Raw genomic sequence first — 8,934 nt, 5'->3', positions numbered from 1 at the left:
TGACTTGGCTAGATTAAAAAGCTAACGGGGGCTGGAGAGATGGGCCCAGCTATGAAGAGCACTGGCTGCTCTCACCGAGGACCTGGGTTTACTCCCAGCAGCTGCATGGGGGCTCACAACCATCTGTAACTCCAGTTCCAGGGATCCGATGCCCTCTTCTGGCCTCTGTGGGCACCAGGCACACAAGTGGTGCACAGACATATTTAAAGGCAAAAGACCCAAACACATTTTAAAAAAATTTTTTTAAAGCCACAACTAAATGGCAATGAAATCTAGAAAGCTGTGCTCTGACTAGAGAAAACTCCGCATGTCACCAGACCTCAGGGGACCTTTTCCCAGCTATGTGGAAAGTTCAAGTTATTCTGAAATATTATTTTAAAACATCTGGAAGTTGTCTTAAGCAAATAATCCTAGAAATTGGCTAATATAATCCATTGCTAATTTCACAGCACTTTGCCCTGCGTCTCCCTCTTAAGAAACTGTCTTGGCTCCTCTCTACAAGAAGTCGGTGTCCTCCCTCCCAGACCCTGTGGATGTCACTGGACAAGATGAAAGGATTGTGGTGGACTAAGTCCAGCCAACACAATCATGGAGTCCTCGAGAATGAAAGAAGGACATGTGGACATCAGAGACGGGAACAAGATGAAGGAACCCGAGGCCAGAGGGATATGCTGGCTACTTCAAAAAGGAAGAGCTCAGGAGCCCAGGAATGTGAGCTGTGTCTAGAAGCTGAAAAGGCAAGGGAAAGGTTCACTCCTAAATCCTCCAGAAGTGATGTGTCCATCTCAAAACGGCCTTGATTCCAAAACCGTAAAATTGATTTGTGTAAGCGATGTTCAAGGGAATCTGTTCTGGCAACAAAAGAAAATGACCACAGGGTAGCTGATTAGGTTTTTAATGTCTTATCCTGTTAGAATTTCTGCATTTGAACAATCGAATCTCGTCGGATTGCTATAAAACTCCACGTGTGGGGCTGGAGGGGTGGCTTTAGGAGCACCTTCTGCTCTCCTGGAGGACCAGGGTTCAGTTCCCTGCACCCCATAAGGCAGCTCACAACCATCTGTTATTCCAGTCCCTGAATGTATGATGCCCTCTTCTGGCCTCCTTGGGCACCACACATGCATTAGGTGCACAGATATACATGTAGATAAGACACCCATACACATAAAAATAAATAAATAAATAAATAAATAAATAAATAAATAAATAAATAAATAAGCTAATTACTGTCATGCTTCTCCTAAAATATGCTTATCATTCACTTTTAAGTAAATAACATATTCCAAAATTGTAAGACAGAGGCCAACACAGATGTAAATACCTCTATCTGCCATCAAAAGATGAACATATTTATTTTATTTGCATTTAATTAAATGTGTGGCAAATTTTAAGTAGCTACCAACCAAATCTCAAGAGATAAAGCAGATCTAAGAAGCTGTGCTGGCTGCTCTTATGTCAACTTGACGCACACACTAGAGTCATCTGAAAGGAGGGGACCTCAACTGAGAAAATGCCCCCAGAAGATCCAGCTGTGAGGCATTCTCTTAATCAGTGATTGATGAGGAGGGCCTAGTCCATGGTGGGTGGTGCCATCCCTCGGCTGGTGGTCCCGGGTTCTATAAGAAAGCAGGCTGAGCAAGCCATGATGAGCAAGTCAGTAAGCAGCACCCCTCCATGGTCCCTGCATCAGCTCCTACCTCCTGGTTCCTGCCCTGCTTGAGTTCCTGTCCTGACTTCCTTTGGTGATGAACAGTGATGTGCAAGTGTAAACTTTTTTTTTTTTGGCTTTTGGGGCATGGTGTTTCATCACAGAAATAGAAGCCCTAACTAAGACAGGACCTGACCATACTGGCTTTGAGCAGACTAAAGCTGGATTCTGAAGGCAGAATCTAACCTCAGAAGACAAAGGCTCCAAGTTACCAGGGCCTCCTGGAGTGACTCTGTCTCGCCAAGCAGACCTTCTGATGGGTGGTTAGAAACAGCTGTCTTTGCAGCAACAGCTGGACTTGATAAGTGGTGGAATGCAGACCTCGCTCCTTAATACAGGCCAATGCCTGGCAGTGCATTCTCCTCGTCCATCACCTGTGTGGGGGCTGCTGCCGTGTGCGGTCACTGCACGGTGCCCAAGGGCCAGCAGCCCCCCAAATCCCTATGATCACAAGCGCTCTCCTAGTCAAGTGTGACTCACACATTCCTAAGCTGTCCCTCAAATAACTAAAACGACAGCATGAACCCCAAAGTCAACAGCTTGCCTTCCTACCTCTAAACACACTGTTTATTATAATTCTACATTCAGCTCGTGGAACTTTCTGAAGAAAATGCTAAACAAAAGCCTGTTACCTACCTCCCCAGCATACTTATGAAAAAAAATGAGAATTCCTTCACTGTAGAGTTTTCCCTGAACAACAAGAAGATAAGCAACCCACAAACACACAGAGAAAGACTGGCGGGAGGCGGGGGGTGTCTCAAAATAGCTTACCTGGAGGTCTTGGCAAGTAGTGATGAGGGACACTCTAGATAGAAGAGAAAAGTGAGCACAGAGAAGCAGTGTGTTCTTTTCCTGGACAAATGCAACAATATATCACAAACTTAAGCCACCCAGAACTTTCTCTCACACCATTCTGAAGGCTTGACATCTGAAATCCAGATGTTCGAAGGACAAGCTTTCTCGAAGGTCACCCAAGAGGTTTGCTCGCCTCTGATTGGCGTCTGGTGACTCTCCAGTCCTGAGCATCCCTTGGCTTGCAGACACAGCCTCGGTCTCTGTCTCCACTGAAACATGGAGTGTTCTTTGTCCGTGTCCCCCCCCCACCCCCCCGCCTGTGTACCTCCTCTCCCCTACAAGGACACCAGTCCCAAGACAACAAAGAAGGCCATGTCCGTGAGTGGAGTTGGGACTTAAACTTGTCTCTTTGGAAGAGACAATTGCCCCCACAACATACAGTAATGAGAAGCTGGGGGGAAATAGAAAAGAGACTGCTTTGGGGAAAGAATGGAAATAACACATGGAAAGGGGTCAACGGAAGCAGGTGTGGTGGCTCCTCCAGCAGTGGGGGGAGCACTGGGGAGACCAGGAGGTCAAGGTCTTAGGGGTTCTATTGCCGTGAAGAGACACCATGACCACGGCAACTCTTACAAAGGAAAACATTTCACTGGGGCAGGCTTTCAGTTCAGAAGCTGAGTCCATTATCATCGTGGCGGGGACCATGGTGGCGTGCAGGCATGGTGGGGGGCATGGTGGGTGCAGGCATAGCAGCATGCAGGCATGGTGGGGGGCATGGCGGCGTGCAGGCAGACGTGGTGCTGGAGAAGGAGCTGAGAGTCCTGCCTCTGGAACAAGGAGAGAGAGACAGTTTTCCTTGCTAACTGGGATGGTCTGAATAAGAATGGCCTCTATAGGCTCATAGGTTTGAACCCTTGTGGAGCGGCACTATTTGAAAGGATTAGGAGGTGTGGCCGTGGAGTGTGTGTGGCTTTGCTGGGGTAGGTATGAGCTTGTTGGAAGTGTGTCATGGGGGCAGGGCTTTGAGATTTCATAAACCTATGCCAGGCCCGTGTCTCTCTCTTCCTGCTGCCTTCGGATCTGGATGTAGACCTCTCAGCTAAATCTGCTTGCACACCACCATGCTCCCTGCCGTGAGGATAATGGACTAAACCTCTGAAACTGTAAACAAACCTCAATTTAACGCTTTGGTTTGTAAGAGTTGCCATTGAAAGACCCCCAGCTGAGATCTTCCTCCGGGAGAGACCCCAAACCCAAGGAACACACCGAAACCACAGATCAGATGCAAAAGCAAGAGGGTTTATTTAGACCAGGTACCTGGGGCGAAGTCTCTTGGAGGACTTGCGCGCCTTTCCTAGGGCAAGGGGGACTTTTTATGGGATCCCAGGGGCAGAGGCGCGGTTACAGAAGCGAGAAGCATAGTTACAGGGTCCCTATTGTTTGTTTCAAAGAAGGCCAGGGTGAACTTGGGGTCGTATGTGTGTGGCTGATTTGGCCTTGCCCAGGCCAGCTGCTTATTCCTCAAGGCCAGGGGGCCAGCCATAAAATATCCTGATTCGACTCAACTGTTTTTCTCCCAAGGCCGCCGACCACAGTTATCTCTCTCAAGGCTGGATGGCTGGCCATAGTTATCTCTGTCAAGGCCGGGTGGCTGGCTACGGCTGTGAACTCCTGTTTTTCTGATTCCTTCAGAATGGCGTTTCTTAGGCTAAGTTATTGGGGGGGGAGCATTTCATTGGCCCAAAGCCCCATGTCCTCATAATGGAGCGGGGGGCCTTTCATTCCCCCATTTTCTTTTGTACCAAATGGAATCTTTCATTTTAGGATGGAGAATAAGGGGTTAGCTCCATCTCTGACTGTCTGAGCCTCTGATATTGCTTGGTTAGGATCAAAGCCTGGGCAACAGAAACCCTATTCTTGATGAATTGTACCAATCTGTTGAGGATGTATGACCCAAACAATAAAATGAGCAGGAGGATGATTAGGGGGAGACAAGGGTCGTAAACCATGGTGACCTTTGGAACCATTTTTTAAACCATCCCTGTTGAGCATGGCTACTTGGAGCTGTCTGAATTGGCCGGTCTCCATAAGGGCTGTGGTCCTGTATCTACCCCAGCAGCTATTCTGCCCATGGTAATTCCTCCCAGTAACAGGGCCAGCGTCAGGGAAACAGGCTCTCTGGTGATGCCCCTCTTAATGTCAGGAGGACTATTAGGGGGATCAAGGGGACCCCCGGGTGAGTCTTATCTTTAGTGGGTTTGGAAAGCGTTGAACTAGATGTCTCGGTGCCCTCAGCTTCGTCGGGTTCCTTGGCAGCCTTCACATGCGACGCGTGGACCCAAGCCGCTATCCCGTCAACCTTGAGTGCGGTGGGAGTAGTTAACAGGATGGTGTATGGTCTTTTTTACCTCGGCTCTAGGTTCCTGGATTGATGGCGTCGGACCCAGACAGAGTCCCCAATCTTGAATGGGTGAGGCACCACCGGGCGGTTCAGTTGTTCCCGGTAGGCAGGGGTTTCCACACCGTCTTTTGCACCAATTGGAGGGCTTGGAGGTGCGCCTCTAGGGTAGGGCTAGTGGCAAAAGAGGAGATATCAGGGTGAAGGAAATTTATAATTGGTGGGGGAGCCCCATACATGATCTCAAACGGGGTTAGGCCATGAGGCCCAGGAGTATTCCGGGCTCGGTAAAGGGCTAGGGGGAGTAGGAGCACCCAATCTCTAGTGCCAGTTGCAAGCGTTAATTTGGTTAAAGTCTCCTTAATGGTTTTATTTGTACGTTTTACCTGTCCTGAGCTCTGGGGGCGGTATGCACAATGAAGTTTCCAATCGATCCCCAGTAGCCTGGCCACCTTCTGACTTACCTGGGAGACGAAGGCGGGCCCATTGTCTGACCCCCAATATCTGGGGTATTTCATACCTGGGAAAGATGTCATCCAGGAGTTTCTTGGTTACCACGTTAGCGGTCTTTTTCTTGGTAGGCAAGGCCTCTGTCCATCTATGATGTAAGCTTGTCGCTCGGGGCTCCATTCCACCCCCATTTTTTTTGTTAGTTCCTGGTCCTCCGGGCTTCCGCCATCCGGAGGGCCTGGGTCAGCGCGATCAGCTCTGCCTTTTGGGCCGATGTTCCAGGTGGCAGTGGTGAGGTCCAAACTATCTCCGATTTGGTGGTGACGGCTGTTCCGGCCCTCCATTTTCCTTCTTGGAGGAAGCTGCTCCCATCCGTGAACCAGATAAAATCTGAGTTCAACAGCGGTTGATCTGTTAGGTCAGAGCGGGTGCCATGGGCCTCCGCCAGAATCTGGAGGCAATTGTGCTCCTTGGATGGGTCTGGCAAGGGCAGCAGGGTTGCGGGGTTGAGGGAGACAACTGGTCTGAACACCACTCGATCTGGGGGCTGCTGGACCAGAGCTTCTACCGCATGGGAGGATAACACAGTTAATGGCTGTCCCAAAGTCAGTTTCCCTGCATCCTTGAGCAAAACAGCAATGGCGGCTACCATGCGCAGACAGGGGGCCGGGCCATCCTGTAGCTACCGGGCTTCCATGGCCCCAGTCTCTGTACCAGCATTTCTTTTGTAAAGCCTGAGTTTTCATCCACGAACAGTTCAAAGGGCTAGGACTTGTAGGGGGGTCCCTTTGGGTCCTGTCCAGATGCCAGCTGAACCTTTTTCTCGGTGGTCCTTCGATACCTCCTGCTACCTGTGGCCCCCTGGACCAAAGCTGTGCGGTCACTGAGAGAGCCTCTGGTATGGGTCAGGACTGAATGTTGAGCCCCGGTGTCCACTAGGAAGGTCACTGGCTGTCCCCCAATCTTGAGAGTTATCCTAGGCTGGGGGGGGGGGTTCCTGGCCTTGACCTCCCTAATCCTCTAGATTGAGGAGGTCCGTGGCCCTTGGCTTAGGTCTCCAAGACCCTTGAGGCTTCTTGGATCAGTCAGGAGCCCAATGTCCTCTCTGTTTACAGTAAGCACACTGGTCTTTGTCAAGCAGTGTCCTTTTTTGATCTCCCGTCCTAACTCCCTCTCTGACCTGTCCCTGAGACATTACAGTGGCCAGGACTTTTTTTTTTTTTTCGTTTTTCCTCTCCCTCCGTGTCTCGCCCTCCCTTCCTCCTGCTCGCTCTCCGCTCTCGTTTTTTTTTTTTACATTTTTTTCTGTCTCTTTTATTAAACATTTTTTTTGCCTTTCTAAGTCTTTCCAAAAACGCTGCCGGCGTCTCTTCCTGGTAACCTGAGCCGAATTGGTAGGGGGTCTAGAGCCCCTCGGAGACCCGCTAAGAGCAACTGGCGATAGAGACGTAGGTGCTCCCTACCTTCGGGGTCGCAGAGTCCCAGTTCGGGCGGGTGAGGGGAAAGGCTGCATTAGGCAATTGGGTGGGTCTTTTATTGTCTCCTGGAACCTCCGAGCCTCCAGGAAGACTGGCTGTCTTTGGCTGGTTTGTCACGCCTTCCTCGTAGGCGACCGGCGCCTCATCCTCCCGCTCCCGCTGTAGAAGCTGTTCGGAGGCCGCGGCGGGGGCTGCCGGTACCTCCGGCGCTGTCGGGGGGCTGTAACACTCGGGGCGGGGTGACTCGGCGTCCACGGGTGACACCGCCCCCGAGCCACCTTCCCCACACCGGTCCCGCAGCCGTCCCGGAGCCGTCCCGGAGCCGTCCCGGAGCCGGACACCGCAGCGGTGGAAGTGCGCTCCGCGGTGGAAGCGCGCTCGGCGGCTGGTCGCGCGGAAGTGCGCTCCGCGGCCGGTCGCCAGCTGGGGGGCAGTCCCCCGCCGACCCCATCCCCGGCCCCGCCTGCGCGCCCCAGCCACATCCCGTGCCCGCCTGCGCCGCCGCAGGCCTTCGCGATCGGATTCCCCTGGTCTGCACCAGTTCTAAGTCGGCTGCTAGGCGCAGGCTGAGGCGAGGCGCCGCGCGGAAAACCGCGGCCCGGCGGGGCGGACTCCTCCGCCCGCGCGGGAGACGTGGACGGCCGGGGAGAGCGGGGAGCGAGGGGAGCCCCCCCCAGCGCCGCCCCGGACCCCCGCGACCGCGCCGCGGCCGCGCGGACGGGAGGAGGCACGGGGCGCACCGGCGCCCGCCACCGCCGCCACCGCCAGAGCGGCAGAACGCGGGGAGAGGAAACGACACGCTGGTGGAGGGGTCGGGAGGAACAGGGAGCGGGAGAGATCCGCCGATTCGGCTTCCTATGACTGTTTCTAGGAGGAGAACGGTTAAACAGAAAACAAAAAACGACAGACAAACATAAATGAGACTAACATACGTTGCGCGGCTTCGGTTCCAAACCGAAAGCAAAACCAGAAAAACCGTGCCCCAGAGGGGACTTCAGACCGTGCCCCAGGGGGGACTTCAGAAAAACCGTGCCCCAGAGGGGACTTCAGATTCCCGTGGAACGTCTTCCAGGGTCCCAGTGGCAAAGTCCGGGCCCGTCGGCCCTTTCAGATCCACTGACACAGACAGATTATCAGGCGCGCAGACAAACAAACAACATTCAACATTCAGACAAACAGACAACACTCAGACAGGACAGGGATGACATAAACCAAGGCCGGCCGGCTTACCTCCTGATGGTGGGTCGGTGGTCCCAGGGAGGGGTCTCAATCCCCGTACGGGCCACCAAATGAAAGACCCCCAGCTGAGATCTTCCTCCGGGAGAGACCCCAAACCCAAGGAACACACCGAAACCACAGATCAGATGCAAAAGCAAGAGGGTTTATTTAGACCAGGTACCTGGGGCGAAGTCTCTTGGAGGACTTGCGCGCTTTCCTAGGGCAAGGGGGACTTTTTATGGGATCCCAGGGGCAGAGGCGCGGTTACAGAAGCGAGAAGCATAGTTACAGGGTCCCTATTGTTTGTTTCAAAGAAGGCCAGGGTGAACTTGGGGTCGTATGTGTGTGGCTGATTTGGCCTTGCCCAGGCCAGCTGCTTATTCCTCAAGGCCAGGGGGCCAGCCATAAAATATCCTGATTCGACTCAACTGTTTTTCTCCCAAGGCCGCCGACCACAGTTATCTCTCTCAAGGCTGGATGGCTGGCCATAGTTATCTCTGTCAAGGCCGGGTGGCTGGCTACGGCTGTGAACTCCTGTTTTTCTGATTCCTTCAGAATGGCGTTTCTTAGGCTAAGTTATTGGGGGGGGGGGAGCATTTCATTGGCTCAAAGCCCCATGTCCTCATAATGGAGCGGGGGTCTTTCACCATGATCATGGTGTCTTTTTCATAGCAACAGAATACTGACTAAGACAATAACATATCAAATCCAAGGCCAGCCTGAGCTGCAAAAGACCCTGTCTCAAAGAGATGGGGGCAGGACTGGAGTTAGAGGACTTGATGTAATGAAAATACCACAGATTATTTCCAAGTACAGGACTACAAGTTAAAGGCAGAGTCCTTCACAAAGCTGTCCCCTCTTCTGTGGGGGACGAGCCCCCATACTTA

The 8,934-nt window shown here is 52.4% G+C and overlaps 1 long non-coding RNA gene across 3 annotated transcripts; it reads right to left on the bottom strand.

Annotated features, from left to right (window-relative positions):
- Positions 1-3,715: 3,715 nt before the first annotated feature.
- Positions 3,716-8,641, bottom strand: LOC143273914 (uncharacterized). Of its 3 annotated transcripts, none has more exons than XR_013052224.1 (3): positions 8,060-8,641; positions 4,912-5,075; positions 3,716-4,862 (listed from the first exon to the last, which is right to left on the bottom strand). It is a non-coding gene; the product is annotated as an uncharacterized LOC143273914 (long non-coding RNA). The 3 variants fall into 3 exon arrangements; XR_013052223.1 differs by lacking the exon at positions 8,060-8,641 and adding an exon at positions 5,422-6,619; XR_013052225.1 differs by lacking the exon at positions 8,060-8,641 and adding an exon at positions 5,366-5,399.
- Positions 8,642-8,934: the final 293 nt, after the last annotated feature.

Source organism: Peromyscus maniculatus, chromosome 6 (assembly GCF_049852395.1).
Source record: "Peromyscus maniculatus bairdii isolate BWxNUB_F1_BW_parent chromosome 6, HU_Pman_BW_mat_3.1, whole genome shotgun sequence".
Lineage (NCBI taxonomy): Eukaryota > Metazoa > Chordata > Mammalia > Rodentia > Cricetidae > Peromyscus > Peromyscus maniculatus.
This window is presented reverse-complemented; position numbering and strand designations above follow the sequence as displayed.